Below are 18,191 nucleotides of genomic sequence, written 5' to 3' on the forward strand. Positions count from 1 at the left end.
GAAATAAAGAATACAATAACTGAAACTGAAGAATACATTAGAGGGACTCAGTAGCAGGATAGATGAAGCAGAGGACTGAATCAGAAACTTGGAAGGCAAGGAAGTGGAGAGTACCCAATCAGAACAGCCAAAAGAAAAAAGAATCAAACAACAAGAACAAAGTAGGATAGTTTAAGGGGCCTCTGGGACATCAAGCATACCAACATTCACATCATAGGGGTACCAGAGGGAGAAGAGAGAGAGGACAAAGGATTAAAACCTATTTGAAAATATAATGACTGAAAACCTCTCTAACTTTTTGAAAGAAATAGGCTTACATGTCCAGGAAGCACAGAGTCCCAAACAAGATAAGCCCAAAGAAGCCCACACCAAGACACATCATAATTAAAATCCCAAAGGTCAAACAGAGAATCCTAAAAGCAGTGAGAGAAAAGCAGTTAGTTACCTACAAGGGAGATCCCATAGGACTGTCAGCTGTTTTCTCAACAGAAACTTCGCAGGCTCTGGACTGGGTACAGGCATGAGGTATTCAAAGTGATGAAAAAGAAGGACCTACAACCAAGATTACTCTACCCAGCAAAGCTATCATTTAAAATTGAAGGAAAAATAAAGAGCTCCCTAGACAAGCTCTGGCCAATGTGGCTCAGTTGGTTGGAGCATTGTCCCGTGCACCGAAAGTTGTGGGTTCAATTCCCCAGTCAGGGTACATACCTAGGTTATGGGTTTGATCCAGGTCAGGGCGCATATGAGAGGCAACCAATACACTGATGTTTCTCGAGCTCTCTCTCCTGCTTCCTCCTTCTCAAAAAAAAAAAAAAGTGCTCCCCAGGCAAGAAAGTGCTAAAGGACTTCATCATCACCAAACCAGTATTACAAGAAATGTTAAAGATTAAAGGAGCTTCTTTAGGAAGGAGAGAGAAAGGGGGAGGAGGAGGAGGAGGAGGATAAAAATATGAATAATAAAATTGTAATAACTATATACCTATCAATTATTACTTTAAATGTAAATATATTAAATGCTCCATGCAAAAGAAATAGGGTAGCTGAATGAATAAGAAAACAAGACCCCAGTGTCCACTGATAGATGATTGGATAAAGAAGATGTGGTACCTATATACAATAGAATATTACCCAGCCATTAAAAAATAATAAAATTTTACCATTTGCAACATCATGGATGAACCTAGAGGGTATTTATGCTAAGTGAAATCAGTCAGACAGTGGAAGACAAATACCATATGATATCATTTATATATGGAATCTAAAAAACAAAATTAATGAACAAACAAAACAGAAACAAACTCAGAGATACAAAAAATAAACCAATGGTTGCCAGGTGGGAGGGGTGTTGGGGGCTGGGTGAAAAAGGTGAAGGGATTGAGCAGTACAAACTGGCAGTTATAAAGTAGTCACAGGGATATAAAGTACAGCATAGGGAATACAGTCAATAATATTGTAATAGCTGTATAAGGTATCAGGGGTACTAGACTCATGGGGCATCGTTTTGTAAGTTATACAAATGTCTAACCACTATGCTGTACATGTGAAATTAATATAACATTGAATACAATTGAAAAAAAATTTTAAAAAGGAAAGATGTGCCAGGATTGTTTGCCCTGGAAGGGAATGGACCCAGCCTCTGAAGCCAGGCACCCAAGGTGCACAGGATATGAGGTTGCTTCAACTTCAGAACAGAGACTTTAACATCTTTACCACTCTGACATGCTCCTGACACACACATGTTACACACATGGACTATGACAATGAGAAGTGGCATCACATTTTCAAAACACCTGCTTCTCTCTTTAGGCAGCACTGACTGAATCTGTGAACCTCTGCCTGCAGCCTCATCCGTCCTGTACTCCACGGCCCTGCCCCCTCTCCTCCCCCCGAGAAATCTTTCTAGGCCTCCCTGATGCCCTGCTCTGAGCTTCCCACGTCAGTATAGGAGTGAGCTCAGGGGCAATTTGTCTCCCTACAAGAGCGCAGCTTCCTCCTGGTCAGAAGCCTTGTCCATCTGCACGCAGAGGACCTGGCACTACCCACAGAGAGCAGGAAATAGTGGGCTACCTGGGCCGAGCCAGCACTTGACAAACTGGCTTTTTGAGGGAACAGCCCCAGTTTGGCTCCCGCCCCATCTCACTCTGTCTCTTTCTCTCCATTTCTATCTTCCTTGGGCAAAGGTCACCCCATCTGGGCTGAGCCCACAAGAGGGTCAGTGTGGTTCATCTCTAAGTTCTTAACATTGGAGTTTCTGAACCACAGATGTGCCCTCCAGTTCACAAGCTCTGCCGGTGCCTGTGTTTACTCACGTTGAATAGATGTTGTGCCAGAATCTCAGGCCCCCTCCTCTTCCCACCATGCTCCATTGACGGCACTACAGGAAGCAAATGTTGCTCATCTCACCTCTTCCATTTCCTCTTTCTGTGTCGCCCCCACCGGCCACCCAACATGTGTTGTCTCTCCTGGTGTACATCTGCCCTTATGTGCTCAGAAGGCCTTGCGGGGGGCGGGGCTGCTTTCTGCTAAAGTTGGGGGAGGTGGTTTTGCAACCTCTTCACGACTCACCAGTCCCTTGCCTTGGTACAAACATATTTGTTCAAAATCAATGTATTTATTCATTTGTCAAAAGATCTTCAACCACATTTTACATGTAGAAGTTCTTGTAGTCATTCTCCAGATGTTTCCTCTGTGAGTCAGGCCAAGCTGAAGTGATCACACCCATTTTGTAGACAGGGTTGTCAAGGCTCAGGGACGGAAAGTCGCTTGCCCGGAAACACAGGTGACAGGAGCCTCCTGCACTTGCTGACTCCTCCTGCCACTAGTGCTCTCTTGCCCACATGTCCATGAATATCCTGTTTAATTCTTTGCTCCTTCTCTCTCGCCGGCCCCCTCCACCTCAGATCTAGGAAAAAACTTACCTCTTACTCCTCTGAGGATCCCTCCCAGCATAGCCCAGCCAGTACTTGACAAGCAGTTAGACACTCAATAACATCTACTGAGTGAACACGTGCTTCTGTGTAGAAGGTCTTCCCAGATTACCTTCTCTGACCAGAGACTTGTCCCAGTGCTTTTTATACACAAAGACTCCACTTCCTGGGGCTGTTTCCCTGTCTGCAGAGCGGTGACAGAGGGTTGGGCTTGATGATATCCATTCTCCATCAGCTCTGCCACTCTGTTGTTGTTGGCTCTGGAACTTTGCCCACGAGGACTGCTGTCTGCTCCTGGGAGCAAATGACTGGAAACCAGGATGCCCAGCCAGCCAGACATCTGGGAAGGCAAACAGCAGCAGCTGGCCATGCCCTCAGGAAGCAAGCAAAGAAGACAACATCGTGGAGAGCTTTGGAAGCTGCTGCTGTTAAAAAAAAAAAAAAAAAAAAGATCAGCCTTGAAAACTCTATCAGCAGACAGAACCAATTGAATCCTACAAGCAAAGTTAATTTAGCTTATTTTGTAAGATTAACTTGACCTTGGTCATACCTCTGAAAAATCATGAGCAAAACTTGAGCTGTTTCCCAAGATAGAAAGAGGTAACCACGGATCAATTCCCTACCATTTAAGAAAATTCTAGTATTACAACCAGTCGCTTGTGGAGGTGAGTGGGGTCGATGCCCAGATCCCTTCATTCTTCGCCAGTTGTACAATGGTGGCTGGCTTACTTTTGACCACTTATGGTCTCCTCCTGCAGACTCTTGCTCACCACTGACCTAGCTCTTGCATCTTCCTCCTAACTACTGGCATTTCTTGACACTTGGCCACTAGACTTCTATCAAGGCTGCCAGGTACCAGATAGGGCTGGGTATAACAAGCAGGAGACAGCACAAATTCCACCTGAAACCTCCCAGTCAGGGGGCTGTTCTTGAGGGCTGCAATGCTCGCTCCGTGGCCATCACAGCATGCGTCCTGACTCCTCCAGATACAGTTAATAAATTAACATTAGTTCAGTGTCAGCTGAGATCACAGAATGGGATGGGCTTACCTCCGGCAGGGAATCACCTCGCTACAATTCCTAGGAGCTGATGCCATCACTATCACCTCTAGTTCTTAGGATTTGCTTCCTGGAATTCTCCACCCACTCACAGCTCACCTGCCACAGCTGTCCCCTGACCCTGTAGCTCCAGGGGTGGGACTCAGCGTGGTCACTACTTTGTCTCCTGAAAAGCACTCACATGACTCATTGGTGAGTGTGACAGATATTCCTAAGGTTGGGGACAATGGTGGGGTTTCAGGTTGCTGTGTGCCTGGGCCCCTCTCGTTCTTCCTCTGTCCGTCCTCATCCTCTGACTCTCCTCCCCACCCACTCCCCTCATCACGGTAAAGGTCAGCTCAGTGATGTGGCTACGATGTCAGACCATCTGCCCCAGCCTCGCCCAGCAGCACAGAAGACATGGCCAAGGCTCTGAAACACTGCCCTTCCCTGTCCCCCTTCCCACCCAGCTCCTCTGGATAGAAGGGAACAAGGTGGAGGTACAGATTTCTCCCCTTTACAACTACATTTTTGTGCCAATGGATCCCTTGGGAGGTGTAGCAAAGCCCTGGATTGCATCTCAGAATAATGTTTTTAACCCACAAAACAAAATATGTTTTTTAAAAAAATTATAGCCCAGAACTGGAAATAACCCAAATGTCCTTCAGTGAGCAAATGATTGAACAAGTTGAGTACATGCCTATCATGGAACGCTACTTGAGGATAAAAGGAACAAACCGTTATTTACACAAGAATTTGGACAGCCCTCCAGGGAAGTATACAGAATGAAAAACAGCCAATCTCAAAAGGTTACATACTTTTGAAAGTATGTAAACCTCAAAAGGTCACAGATTCCGTGATATGACATTCTTGAAACTACAAAATTATAGATAAGGAGAACAGATTAGTAAATGGCAGGGCTGAGGGAGGGCGAGGAGGGGAGTGTCTGGCTATAAAAGAGTGATTGCATGAGGGATCCTTGCGGTGATGGAACTCTCCTGGTGATCACACAAATCTACACATGACAAAATTGTATCAAACTAAATACACACACACATATGTACACCAATGAGTGCATATCCAACTCATGAGACCTGCAGATACCCCATGGATTGTGCCCATGTGAGTGTCCTGATGTGGTGATGTGCTACAGTTTCACAAGATGATACCATTGGGGGAAACCAGGGGGAAGGTACATAGGACCTCTCTGTATTATTTTTCATAAATGCAGGTCTACAGTTATCTTAAGGGAATTTTAAAACAAAACATTTAAAATGTATTCTGAAATAGTTATTTTTAAACACATTTATGATATAGTAATACATGCATTCCATTATTAACACATGTAGAAGATCTAGTGACAGATCTTACAGCTACCATGACAATAATGAGTGTGAATGATATTTCAAGGTACCTGTGACAAGGTTCTGCTAATACTGTTGTCTTTTGTTGCCTACATTCATAATCGAAGGAGATGCCAATTTTGCCAATGAAAATAAAAATGTACATTTTCTTCCTATCCAAATTCAGCATTCCCTGAACTATATCACTGATCCCCAAGTTAAGAACCCTTACCTTGTTTAAAATGGCAACTTTTGCCCGGCTGATGTGGCTCAGTACTTGAGCATTGACCTATGAAACAGGAGATCACAGTTTGATTCCGGTCAGGGCACATGCTGGAATTGCAGGCTCAATCCCCAGTAGGGGGCATGCAGGAGGTAGCTGATCAATGATTCTCTTTCATCATTGATGTTTCTATCTCTCCCTCTCCCTTCCTCTCTGAAATCAATAAAAAAATATATTTCTAAAAAAAAATTGTGTACACACACACACACACAGTGGCCAGATCTCTGAACGCATAACAATCTGGCCACTCAGTGTATATCCTATATAATAAAAGTCTAATATGCAAATTATCCCCTCAACCAGGAGTTCGACCAGCAGGCAGGCTGGCCAACTGCTCATGTCCCCTCCCTCTGGCCAGGCTGGCTGGACCCCACCCATGCACAAATTCATGCACCGGGCCTCTAATATATATGTAAATGTTCGTTTGTTCAAAATCTTAAATCTCTGAAAGTTCTCCACCGATTGCTTTGAAATTTTGTCACAAGGTTGCATTCAAATATGCGCGTGTTTTTATGTACCTTATACCTACTATTATATAGATGTCACACCTGTGACAGGTAAAAACATGTTTTTGAAAAACAGCGCCATCTGTTGGACATAAAAGCAACACACACTATACTAAATATTTTAAGATTCCATTTCAATGTTTCCAATTGCATTGTTAAATTGAATTTTCATAGATTTCGATTTATTTTCATTTTGATTTAATTATTTCCTGTGACATTGCGTTGGAATTGAGCTGTGTCATTTACCATAGTGTTCATTTCGTGAGTATCCAAATAATACCTCGCAGAAGATCAAACCTAGGTTGTCGTACTGGCGGAGCGGAAGCAGTGCAATGAGTAATTGCAAATCAAATTGAGGAAGAACGGGCATCAGCGAACGAGCAAAACAGACAAAGAATGGCTCAAATACTTGCCGAGGAAGCAGCAGAGCGATGTGCAGCCAGACTTGAGGATGCACAGTTGCAAGCACGGCGATTGCGTTCTGCAGCTTCAGATCTGCTTCGTTCTCAACAGAATGAACGCGACAGGCTGAGAGTGGCTGAAAGACGTCAATGAGAAACAGCAGATCAGTGTCAAACACCACTCCGTGCTCAGCAATCACGCGATTACAATCGCCTTGCATTCCAGTACAACACAGGTGATGATTATAGTTTGAGCACCATGTTCTTATCGGCACTATGACTGAAGTGTGTCCTTATTGCAAGGCTCTGAAATTTAATGGAGAAACGAAAGGAATGTGTTGCGCCGCCGGAAAAATTAAACTGCCTCAACTTGGGAGAACCGACAGAGCCATTAAAAACTTTGCTTGCCGGATATACCTCCGAATCAAAGCATTTCCTATCTAACATCAGGAAATACAACTCATGCTTCCAAATGATGTCGTTCGGCGCAGAAATCGTAACAGCTCAATTCATGCCAACTTTCAAAGTGAAAGGACAAATTTATCATAAAGCCAGCTCCCTGCTTCCGTTCCCAGATGGTCAACATAAATTCCTACAAATGTATTTCATCGGTGATGGCAATGATGAATTGAATGTACGCTGCGGAATTTCTACCGGCATAAAAAGGTCCATCGTTTCCCAACTGCAAGAACTTCTTCACGAAAAAAACAATTTAGTGCGTTTGTTCAAAACAGCAATTGACATGATGCCATCTGATACACACAAGATTGTTATTCATGCTGACAAAACACCTGCTGGAGAACATGTGTGAAGATTCAATGCTCCAACTATAGACGAAGTGGCAATTGTTATAGTCAGAGATCAATTCCAACCTAGAGATATTGTTCTGCATCGGAGAAACGATCAATTGACAAAAGTTGCAGAAACTCATTGGTGCTACGATGCCCTGCAATATCCAATCATTTTTTGGGACGGTGCCGATGGATATCACTTCAACATTAAGATGATAAATCCAGTCAGTGGCGAAGAAACAAATTACCTGTAATTCCTCGATCGATACCAGCGGACGAAATAAATGCTTGCCTGAAATACTCTACTTTGTGGCAACACATAAAGACGTTAAAATTAACTACAAATATGCAGTGTCCAGCTGCAAAATGATCGATCAGCTGAGATATTCTCACATCAATTGCTGGAAATTGGGAACGGAAAGGTGCCGGTTGATCTGACCTCAGGACGAATTTCATTGCCTCCTAACTTCTGCAATTTAGTGACGTCAAAAGAAGAATTGGTTGAAAAAGTATTTCCCAATATTCAAACCCATTATAGGAATCATGATTGGCTGAGTGAACGAGCTATTCTTGCGGCCAAGAACAAAGACGTCTACGAACTTAACAATATTATTCAGTCTGACATTCAAAGCGAGGCAGTCACATACAAGTCCGTCGACACTGTTGTGGAAGCAGATGAAGCGGTTAATTATCCAACAGAATTTTTGAATTCACTCGATCTGCCAGGGATGCCACCGCACGTACTGCAATTGAAAATTGGCGTGCCAATTATCATGTTGCGAAATATCAACCAGCCAAAGCTTTGCAACGGCACGTGGCTTGCAGTAAAAAAATTAATGAGCAACGTCCTAGAAGCAACAATCTTGACAGGACCTTTCAAAGGTGAAGATGTCCTCATTCCTCGCATTCCTATGATTCCAACGGATATGCCATTTCAATTGAAGAGATTGCAATTCCCAATTCGATTGGCGTTTGCAATCACCATCAACAAAACTCAGGGCCAAACTTTAGAATTGTGCGGTTTAGATCTAGACACGGATTGCTTCTCACATGGACAATTATATGTTGCGTGTTCTAGAGTCGGCAAACCAGACAATCTCTATATCTGCACAGACAATGGAACAACAAAAAATATTGTATACCCACAAGCATTGTGAAATTAAACATATTAGAAACGTGCGCTTTCTCTTTTCTTTCTTTTCCATTTAACCAGACTGAGCCACAGCAACGCGTGGCTGGATACAGCTAGCATACACACACACTGAGTGGCCAGATTATTATGCGTTCAGAGATCATAATAATCTGGCCTTTCAGTGTATATATATACTTAAAAAAAATTTAATGGCAACTTCCCCTCCTCTGTTACACAAGCTATGATGAACACAAAAGGCAAAAAGTAGAGGGAACATCTGTGTAAGAGACAGTGGTCACATTGCCCTGGTAATAGACGGCGACGGGGGCGCGGGGGGGGGGGGGGTGATGCATTTTTGAAATGTTAATTGATATTGACCATCCCTCCACTCAAACAGCCTGACCTCAGGAATGCTTCTCAAATTCTATTTTGTTCAGAGTATAGGAGTTTAGTGTACTGGATTTATAAGCATGACTTTCTGCCTGGGAAAGCTCTGTCCAGTAAGTTAAAGCAGTTGAAGTATGTAAAGAAAAATCCTCGAGAGGAAGCAGTCCGGCGTGTAAATATGTAGGAGTATCCTCCCTGTTCCAATCCCTAGACCCGTCATTTCCCAGTGTAGGAACAATAACAAAATGGGGTCCCTGTACAGAAAAGGCTGCCTGAACACTAACAGGTTGCTATCTTGTCCGATCTATTTATAACTTCCACTAAAATGGGCAACCCACAGTTTCCAGGTCCCTCCTTCCTTCCCCTGCTCATCAGATCCGGCATCTTAGTGCACAACTGGAGGAAGGAGCATGATAGAATAAAACATGCGAGGCATGCCCCCGGGTTTTCCCATTTATTAGTTTTTCATTGGGTGCACTGCCTTTCTTCTGCCACTGGTAAGGGGGGTAGCGGGGAAGCACCCTATACATATGGTCCGGACACTAGGAGCCATCCATTGGGTCTGAGTTGTTATGCTTTTTCTCTGGGTAGTCTACAGCGACCCCAACTGGAAGGCAGATGCTATCACAGAAGAACTGCAAAAAATGCATTCTTCCCCAGGAAAAGATAGACTCACATCTAAACTCAGACGAATGTTCTCATTTTATGGAAAAACTTTTTCAACATGTGTATAAGTTACAAACCACACATTCTTCCAACCTCCAAAGCTCTGGTGAGCTAGAAGCAACACTATGGCACTAAGCAAGTTTTACGCGGCCTAAAACCTTTCCAAGGATCAAGATGAACACTAAGGCTGCAATCCCACAATCCACCAGATGTTGGAACTCAGGCCACATCAACATCATTCTAGCTGGTACTCCACTAGTGTCACTTCAACCATGAGCTTTCTTACTTATCTGTTACTATCTCACTGTCAAGTACTCACTTACATCCTGGATTCCTTTGCAGCCCAAGCCATCCTAGACGACATACAACACACAGGTTCCAGCAGGATACAGGGTCCATGACAAGCAATTTCAATGAAGAACCCAGATGGAAAGAGCTCTTGACCATCCCCATGACTCTGGGGGGCTCTAGACTATCCCTGGAAGATACAATGTGACAAGCCACAATTACATCAAAACCAGTAGCAAACAAGGTAAGTCAGGAGACAATTAACAGAGACCACCAAAGCCCTTGGCCTCGGTGATCACATACCTTTGGAATGTCAGAGTAATCTCCTTTTCCAGACGCCTCAGGGCACAATTTCCCACCAAAGCACCAACCCTCAATGTTATCTTGGTGCCCACATACCATCTCCATGTGCTGTAAGTGTGAGCCATTCTGTGCCCAGCGATGTAAAAGAAGTATGTGTGTCTCCATTTTACTTTTTATCCAACCACTGAGATTGCCCTGTGTTGCTTTTGCCCGCTTCCCTAACCTGCCACCACTGTCTTCTTTGATTCTAATGCACAAAATAAGCTGTAAAACTGTCATTCTCCAGAGCATGTTCTCGATCCACTGAGATTTTGCTTCCTGGCAATTGTCATCCATTTGGCTCAAATTAATTCTTATAAGACTTTTTCTTAGGCTGGGCGTTCTTTTGTCAATATCAGGAATCTAAAGGTCTCTTAGATGTTTCAATATTAAGAACAATTTAGTAAATTTTCACCTTAAAATAAAATAACCTATATTGCTCAAATATTTCAAATCAGTTACAAAACTATCATTCTACCAGACCAAACCCACACTCCCGTGACACATAAATAAAAAACAACAACCATTGAATATGAAAAGCCACTTTCTTAACAAAAATAATATTAATACTAATGAGTCTCTTCTTTTTAAAAAAATATATTTTTATTGATTTCAGAGAGTAAGGGAGAGGAAGAGAGAGATAGAAACATCCATGATGAGAGAGAATCACTGATTGGCTGCCTCCTGCACGCCTCCCACTGGGGATTGATCCCGCAACCCAGGCATATGCCCTGACTGGGAATGGAACCGTGACTTCATAGGTCGACTTCAATCACTGAGCCCCGCCAGTTGGGCTGGGTCTCCTCTCTTAAATACTTCTATGCTTTATCCTAAAGCTTACTAGGTTAACATGTTTCCGCACCTAAAGAAGGCATTATCACACCAATGAACTGGAGCTATTTGCTGGTGGCTATGTTGGCTGGGAAGCTGAGAATCTTGCTGGAGAGCCCAGGGGCAACACTAAACTCTCTATATAATTATGTTAATGACTCCATGACATCAAGGTGGCAATAATTGGGGAAAAGATGTGATATCTGGGATTTGCTTCAAAATACTAGAAAGAAGTTAGTACAAAAATTTATACCTAAAAACATAAATAGGGGAGTGACCACCTAGACTACTTCCTTGGGTTCAAGTTTTGTGTTACATATTTTTTCTCCTAAAAAGTCTGCAGCTCCTAGTCAAGTTGATTACTTTATTGAGTTTTGAAATCAAGATTTATAGATTAAGATATGTAAAGATTTACATATGTTAATATATGTAAATATTTTCACATCAAAAAGTAATGTACATTTCTCGAGACCCCTGAACTTCATGTTCCATAGTGTCTTTTTAAAAAATATACATTTGTATTAATTTCAGAGAGGAAGGGAGAGGGAGAGAGAGATAGAAACATCAATGATGAGAGAGAATCACTGACCAGCTGCCTCCTGCCTGTGCCCTTGACTGGAATCAAACCCGGGACCCTTTAGTCTGCAGGTCAACTCTATCCACTAAGCCAAACCAGCCAGGGCCATAGTGTCTTTTGCATTGAAGATATGAAGAGCTGATGGAATTGTACATTCATTAATATTCATAGAACTAGGTACACTGCAACTCCTAAGGATCTTTAAAATTAGATCCAATTGAATTTTGAATATTTCACATGGTCTCATCTGACTCAAGGTCGGAATTTATAGATTCATTCTATTAATATTCCCTTTGAGTCAGAAAATGTATCCTAATTGCTATTTTTAATAGTTTCTTTATTCTTCAAGATATCAATGAACAGGTGAATATTAATAATAAGAAAATAAGATTGAGTAACAAGGTCAAATAGGAATGTCCAGCATTCCTACTTATTGATTCTGTGATTGGACTTTTCTTTTATACTGAAAATCTTGATTCCTAAAATAATACACATAATCACGACTATGTTCATTTGTATCTAATACAAGAAAATGGTTGAAAAAATACAATATTAGTATCCTATATAATAAAAGCCTAATATGCTAAGTGTCTGGTCGTCCAGTAACCGGTCTACTGTTCAATCAATCAAAGCATAACATGCTAATGATATGCTAAGGCTGCTCAACCGCTCACTATGATATGCACTGACCACGAGGGGGCAGACACTCTGACCTGTATGTTAGCTTGCTGATGGGATCCAGCAGATCGAGACTGGGCAAGATGGTCCAGACACACCCTGGAGCCCTCCCATGATCCCTCCCCAACCCCAATTGTACACTGGTGGGGTCCCTTGGCCTGGCCTGTGCCCTCTCACAATTCGGGACCCCTCGGGGGATGTCGGAGAGCTGATTTCGGCTGATCCCGCAGGCCATCCCCTTGGGAGGGCGCCAGACACAGGGCTCACAGCTGGCGAGAGCTGATGTGGTGATGCGAGCCTCTCCCGATGGGGACTGATTGGGTGCGAGCCTGTGGCAGGTACAGTGGGGCTGGGATGAGCCGGAGCAGCAGGTAGGAGCTTCAGGTGGCGGACCGTGGGTTTCGGCCTAATCCCTGCAGGCCACCCTGAGGGACCCCACCCATGCACAAATTCGTGCACCAGGCCTCTAGTATTAATATGATCAATAAAGCTACAGAATTAAGTTCAATATTTTTTATGCAACTTTTTTTTTTAAACTGTTCCCTAAAGTGTCACTCCCATTAAGTATGTGTCAAACCATGATTTAGAGCTGCACTGTCCCACACAATAGCCACTAGCCATACATGGCCATTGAGCTCTTGAAATGTGACTAGTCCGAATTGAGAAGTGCTGCATTTCCAGCATCATGGTCTATGAAAGGACAGTGAGGAGACAATAACCACAGTGGTTTGAAAAAGGAAAGTTTAATATAAAGGATTAGTAACTATTTAAAGGGAACTACTATGAGGAAATAAGAGCGAACTCTAAAGAATACCCCCTGAAAGAAGGAAATAACTTGGGATGGGAGGGAGCCCCTCCCTAAAGCTGGGACACAGGTCTCTTTGGAGGGTGTGATTGCCGCCACTGGATGACAGAGAAGTTCACTGGGTCGTCTGGGCCAGAGCTGGTACACAGTCAGAAGCTGAGGCTGGCAGGCAGAATACTATGGGCCTTGCCGGGCAAGCAAGAGTCCCCTACAACTGGGGTTCTTAGTAGGCAGATTTGGACACCACCTGCTTACATGGATGAAATTTGCCCTCTAGCACCCCCTACTGACAACATTGAGCCTGCTGGCAATGAAGAAATGTTCTAATATCACAAGAAAAGTAATGAAGGGTGGATTTGGACTAAGGAGGCATTAAGAGACAACTGGCACATCCCCTCTAAAGGTTGAAGGCTTGATTTGTGCTATCAGCGTTTTTGTTTTTTTTCACAGGAACATAAAAAACTTCCCAAAAAGAATTTTACCAACATACTTAATGAGGTTTTCCAACTTCTCCTGGGTGGCAATTAAGGATTTAGCCTTTTACTTTTTAGGCCTCATTTTCTCATTGATCTCTGACTCCGTGTGGCCAGGATGAGCATTTCCTTTTTTCTTCCTTGAACATTTTTAGGAAATTATGGTCCCAGGATCAATCTCCGGGGTTTTGGGTTCTCTCTGGTACACCAATCCTAACTTACACAGTAGAAGTAGGACCAAAATGTTTAAGATTAACTGCCTCAGGGGAAGTTGGAGTTCCTTTCCTGACCCAGACAGGAACATCCGTGGAACATTTATCCAGTCTAAAGAGAACTAGAGTACATCTGATTTTGAGGGGTCTGAGAAGGAAGGGGTACAAGAGAGGCCAGACAGTTAAGCAGGTTTAGTTTATGATGCTTGCCTGAAGCAACAAAGACCTTCTGAAAAGAAAACCAGCCCAGGGGCGGAACTTAGATATGGCATCATCAGGTGTGGAAGGCGAGGGAGGAGGACACAAAAGGAAGACATTAAGGGATCTCACCAGGTGGGCACTTATCAAGTCATCCTACATTACATCTCTGCTCTTGTGGGAGTCTGGTTGCTCCTTATCTTGACTATGTCAAATTGTTGGGGGAGGGGGATACAGACAAAATTTAAAAGCAACATTTTGGCACGGCTCATGTGGCTCTGTGGTTGAGCATCGACCTATGAACCAGGAGGTCACGGTTCGATGCCCAGTTAGGGCACATGCTCAGGTTGCGGTCTTGGTCCCCAGGGTGGGGCGTGCAGAAGGCAGCCAATCAATGATTCTCTCTCGTCATTGATGTTTCTCTCTCTCTCTCCCTCTCTGAAATCAATAACAATATTTAAAAAAAATAAAGGCAAGATGTTGTTACTTGTAGGGACTGCATTGTAGAAGTAGAGGCATGCTTATTGGTCAGAGGTCAGAGATCAACACCTCCAACTCTTTATATGTGGAAATTACACACTTCCTTTGATACATGGATACAACCTAAGCCTCCCTCCATGATGGTCTTGTGGTCATCAGAGGAGAGTCATTGAGACATTCAGAACTCATCACATTCATCAGGGGAGAGAAATATAGACCTAGTTGTAAGTTAATGAACTTCAAAAAAGCTATTTAAAAAGGGGTCATTTAAAGAGGTCCCAGTATTTGTTTAATAAAATATTAAGAGATCTATGAAAGGGTCACAGAATTTGTTAGCTCAGAGTTTACATTTAAAAAATGCGATCTAAAACTGGCTTTCTCTTGAGAATAGGGTCATGGAAGACAAACCTCTGCCCCCAAACTCCTCCTGCCTCTCCATACGTTCCCTGGGGCACTTTACAGTTGAGAGACAACCCCTTCAAGTTTCTGCCATGTCCCATTCTGCGTCCCTTTTGCCTCTTAGTTGGTACAATGGGGAGAAGACTCAAAGAGGAAAGCCTTGTTGGTAGAAGACAGAGTGCAAGGGGTTGGTAGCCAAGAGGCCCTTCTGATCCCAACTCTGAAATCAGCATGCTGTAGGAATAAGGGCAAGTCCCTTCTCTCTGGACGGCAGGGTCCCATCTATCAAACTGGACCTATTTCAACTCCAGGGTCCTATCAGAAAAGTCAGAGGATGAGAGAACTGACAAAACTAGAATTTGGGAAAAGGTGAAGAAAATGAGCAGCATAAGCCCTTGGCCTGATCTCCTGGTATTAACCCTGGAGAAGGTGACTCACGCTGGCCCACCCAGAACTGCCCATCATTCCTGGTCCACCACTCCCATTTTCTCCCCTGACCTGGTAAGTCACATAGGTGGATTGCCTTAGTCATCAACTCAATAGGGCTACTGCCTAGAGTACAAAGATTTGTTTGCACCTAGTGAGCTAATCTTCCTGTTTGAAAACTCTAAGAAGTCTGATACACCTATGTGAACATGTAGGCAGCAATTTTCCTGTGCCTTGCCTCTACCAAAGCCCAGGTTTACAGTCTTCTCAATATGTACTCTGCATTGATCAAATAGCATATTTTACATATTCCAAACTCTGTGGCCCTCTTACTGACCATTATCTCTTTTCCCCTTCTCGCCATCCAAAGCTCGCCCACACTTCCATCCTGCTTAAGGGACAGACGGGAGATCTCCTCTGTTTCTTCTCTAATTGGCCAGTATCAGATGGCTTGATGCTTCTCTCTCCTGGGAATTTGCCCAATAGTATTCTGACTGGGACAAGAAAAAAAAAACAGCCAACCTGTTCTGTAGAGTGGCTGTACCATTTTACATTCCCACCACTAATGTATGAACGATCATTTCTCCACATTTTGCAGTGTTTGATAATGTCACTCTTTTTAAAATATATTTTTGTTGATTTAAGAGAGGAAGGGAGAGGGAGAGGGAGAGATAGAAATATCAATGATGAGAGAAAAATCACTGAGAGGCTGCCTCCTGCAAGTTCCATACTGGGGATCGAGCCCGCAACCCGGGCACGTACCCTAACAGGGAATTGAACTGTGACCTAGGAGTCGAACCGTGACCTCCTGGTTCATAGATTGATGCTCAACCACTGAACCACGCCAGCCGGACCATTTGGATATTTATAACATAATTCACGGGCCATACAAAATTATCAACTTAAATTCTCTCTCATCATTGATGTCTCTCTCTCTCCCTTCCTCTCTGAAATCAATAAAAATATTTTTTAAAGAAAAAAGTATCAACTTAAACACTAGCATGCTATATTTGGTTAAACATTTAACTTACCCCCTAATGCCTTTCGGCAGGGCCAGACCAAATAATTTTGCGGGTCTTATACAGCCCGCGGGCTAGATGGTCTCCATCCCTGCTCTATGGAAACCCAAGCAAGTTACTTAACCATGCTGAATCTGTTTCCTTGTGTGTACAATGGGGATGGTAACATTGACTCGATGGAGCTCTTCTAATGATCAGTGACACTTTAGTATGTCAAATGCACAGCTGTATGCCTAGAGAATGATAGGCACTGAGCATGTGCTGGTGTTGTACAAGAGGCTGTTTGGATAGCTGCATGTGGTTCTGCTTGCTTCTGGCTTAAGATACTTGCAGGTAAGGGGAGGCCGTGGACAGCTCACTCACTACAGCCCAGGGGTCACAAGGATTCCAGATCCCAGCTGAATGTAAGAGCAAATGAAAAAAAGGTGGTCTTTTTAAGTTATTGGTAAACTGCCCTTAAGCAACAGCCCATCCAGTTTCTAGGGAATTTACAATCTGGACATTACACTTAACACCTCTCGCTGCCAGTGATTTCTCTCTGATCAGCCACACTGTGCTAGGCAACAGGCTTGCTTTTAAGTACACACACACACACACACACACACACACACACACACACACACATATCGATTTCAGAGAGGAAGGGAGAGGGAGAGATAGAAACATCAATGATGAGAGAAAATCATTGATTGGCTGCCTCCTGCAAGTTTGCTGCTTCCTGCTTGTCCCCTACTGGGTATCGAGCCCACAAGGGCATGTACCCTGACCACGAATTGAACCATGACCTCCTGGTTCATAGGTCAATACTCAATCACGGAGCCACACCAGCCCAACACTAGCTCACTTTTTTAGTGGTTACTTAACACTCATCATTTAAAAACCTTTCCTGGTCCTTATAAAGCAAAGTGGCCGGACTCTGATGGCTAGCACTTGACTGCTGATTCAGAGTGAACTTGGGTCAGGCAGAAAAACCTCTCTTTTCTGGTTTTCCCAGAACAGGGCAGGCAAGTTCCAGTCCTTAGGCAAAAGCATCAGTACAGAGGGAGTCCCTCAGGGCCACCAATTGGAGTGAAGAGTCTCTTTGCATAATCCATTTTTCTCCCAGAGGTATAAAAGTGATTTTTCCATCCATTATTTTGTGCTTACTGTAACTGGATCGAATTCAGATGTCAGCTACCATTATGAGCCCTCTATTCATTAAGCCGTCAAGATAAGCAGATGGTGCTTTGCACTCAGTATGAGGGCAAAATGACTTGGAGAGCCCAGAGATCAGTCAATAAAAGCCTATTTGCAGTGCCATTGAGTATGGCAGTGCCTCCCAGAAGAGGCACTCATTCTTAGTGAATTAGCAGACTGTAAAAATAGCCCTAAGTCGTTGTTGGGAGAGACAGAGTGGGAGAAAGCAGAGAGGCAATCAGTATCCAAGGCAGTGAGTGGAGCAGAGAGGGGGGTTCTTTACAGAAGTGTGTAATTGGTGGGAATCAAGAGAATATATTGACATTTATAGATATTATCGGTATTTATAGATATAGGTATACATGTTATAGGCAATTAGTCATGAGCTGAGCAAGAACTATGGGCCAAGTACACAAACTCACCAGGGCAAAAAAAAAACCCAGAATAGGGGCAAAACTGGGAAAACAAGAACCTAGGGGAAACCTTTCCTCCCCTAGCAAATCGCTGGTCTCGTGGTTTGGACCCCCTGATCTCTCACACCGCGGGCCATGCGGCTTAGACAAAACTGACCTTGCAGGCGGCCCGGGCTCCGCACACATGGCCCCCGCCTGTCCTAGGGGAAAAGGGCGAGAGTAATCGGAAGTACCCTCAGGCCCGGAGTCAGCGGCCCGGCGGCACTGCGCATACCCCACCCCGCAGCGCTCACCTATGACGAGATCCCCGCGCGAGAGCAGGGGACTTCGCCCCTGCGGCGCCCCAGCCAATCGGGAACCCGCTCCGGGCCGCCCCACCCACTGCGCACACGCACGCA

General features: G+C 43.9%; 1 protein-coding gene across 1 annotated transcript in view; it reads right to left on the reverse strand.

The window, feature by feature from the left end:
• Positions 1–18,169, reverse strand: part of ACKR2 (atypical chemokine receptor 2) — a gene marked incomplete at its 3' end in the record, with an annotated part of 34,134 nt that extends 15,965 nt beyond the window's left edge. Inside the window, exons 1-5 of the mRNA XM_080675542.1 lie at positions 18,087–18,169; positions 9,800–9,954; positions 6,513–6,637; positions 5,543–5,599; positions 2,313–3,355 (exon numbers count right to left, since the gene is read on the reverse strand). The remainder of the gene's footprint in view (positions 1–2,312; positions 3,356–5,542; positions 5,600–6,512; positions 6,638–9,799; positions 9,955–18,086) is intronic.
• Positions 18,170–18,191: the final 22 nt, after the last annotated feature.

The sequence above is a fragment of the Plecotus auritus genome (assembly GCF_963455305.1).
Source record: "Plecotus auritus genome assembly, chromosome: 6".
In the NCBI taxonomy this organism is placed as follows: domain Eukaryota; kingdom Metazoa; phylum Chordata; class Mammalia; order Chiroptera; family Vespertilionidae; genus Plecotus; species Plecotus auritus.